The sequence below is a fragment of the Papaver somniferum genome, chromosome 2 (assembly GCF_003573695.1).
Source record: "Papaver somniferum cultivar HN1 chromosome 2, ASM357369v1, whole genome shotgun sequence".
NCBI lineage: Eukaryota > Viridiplantae > Streptophyta > Magnoliopsida > Ranunculales > Papaveraceae > Papaver > Papaver somniferum.
This window is the reverse complement of record NC_039359.1, coordinates 29,138,558-29,140,306: the sequence shown is the minus strand read 5'-3', so window position 1 is coordinate 29,140,306 and position 1,749 is coordinate 29,138,558.

Below are 1,749 nucleotides of genomic sequence, written 5' to 3'. Positions count from 1 at the left end.
GTGGGACAATTAGAATAAAAGACCTTACTGATGAAGTCTTGAAACTTAAGATGTTTCCCTTTTCCTTAAGAGATAAATCCAATACCTGGCTGAACAACCTACCATCTGAATCCATTGAAACATGGGAGGAACTTATTGATGCTTTCTATATGAAATTCTACGTTAAGCATAAAACTACGTCTGTTAGGCAGAAAATTAGTGCTAGTGTGCAACAAGAGGGAGAGTCTCTTTATAGGTTCTTAGAGAGATTCAATGATCTCCTATCCCAGTGTCATCACCATGGATTTGATAAGATTAAACTCGTAGAGATTATTTATGATGGTTTAGACTATTCAACCAAAGCCATGGTTGAGTCTATGTGCGTTGGTGAGTTCACGAGTAAAAGTGCTGATGATGCTTTCACCTTCTTAGGAGCTGTCACTGAAAAATCCCAACAGTGGGAGTCTTGTGTTGAACCCCCCAAAACACTCTTGATCAATAGAAGTAGCACCAATGTGGTAGATACAAGCTTCGGGTCTGATGCTAAGTTTGCTGCTTTGTCTAGAAGGTTAGAAGCTTTGGAATTGAATCATCATAAACATAGCTCTCTTGTTGAACCTGACGATAGGTTTAGAGCCTCTCAAGTGTCTAGTTGTGGATTAGAACCCAATAACTCGTTTTGGGAAGGTCAGGTTAGTGAAGAGCAAGCCCATGCTGTCTATAACAATGCTAGGTTTGAGAACCGTCAGAAGTTTGACCCATACTCAGAGACTTACAACCCTGGTTGGAGAAACCATCCTAATTTTTCTTGGTCTAAGGGTCAGAATCAAGGACAGTCTAGTAATTCTTAGCCTCCCCCAGGTTTTGGTTATGCTAAGAACTCTTCAGGTCAACCTCAGTTTCAGAGTGAGAAAAAGATCTCCACCTTAGAAGAAACCCTTACTATGTTAGCAAAGAACCATGAGATGTTATCAAAGAACCACTGTGGTTTTCAAGAAGAAACCAGGCAGAATTTTAAGAATAATTCCCAGTCTCTTGCTAACTTAGAACTTCAAGTCGTCCAAATATCTAAGTTTCTTAGTGAAAGAGAAGATGGAAGATTCCCTAGTCAAACTGATCCTAACCCTAAAGGACAGAAATCGTACAATCGTGTGAATTCTATAACAACCCTTAGGAGTGGAAAGAAAGTTGACAATAAGGTTGCCATGCCTGATAGTGAACATGCTGTAGTTCACCCTTATGATCCAGAAAATGAGGAGACTAATAGAGTCTCCAAAGAGACCAATGAGGGTCATGCTGAGCCCGGATTTGTTCCCAGAGCCCCGTTCCCCCAGCTGCTATTTCCAACTAAGAGGGAGTCCAACTTTAATGATATATTGGAGGTTTTTAAGCAGGTTACTATCAACCTCCCATTGTTAGATGCGATTAAGCAGATTCCCGCTTATGCCAAGTTTCTTAAGGATATGTGTACGCGAAAGCGAAAACTTAATTTCCAGAAGAAAGCCTTCCTAGCTAGTCATGTGAGTTCTATTATTCAGAATACAACTACTCCTAAGTATAAAAACCCAGGGTCCCCTACCATTTATTGCACAATAGGTAAACAACGTGTCGAGAAAGCTTTGCTTGACTTAGGAGCCAGTGTGAACTTACTGCCATACTATGTGTACCTTAAGCCAGGACTTGGTGAGATGAAACCTACCCAGATGATACTTCAGTTAGCTGATAGGTCCGTTAAAATTCCTCGTGGTGTGATCGAGGACGTTCTTATTG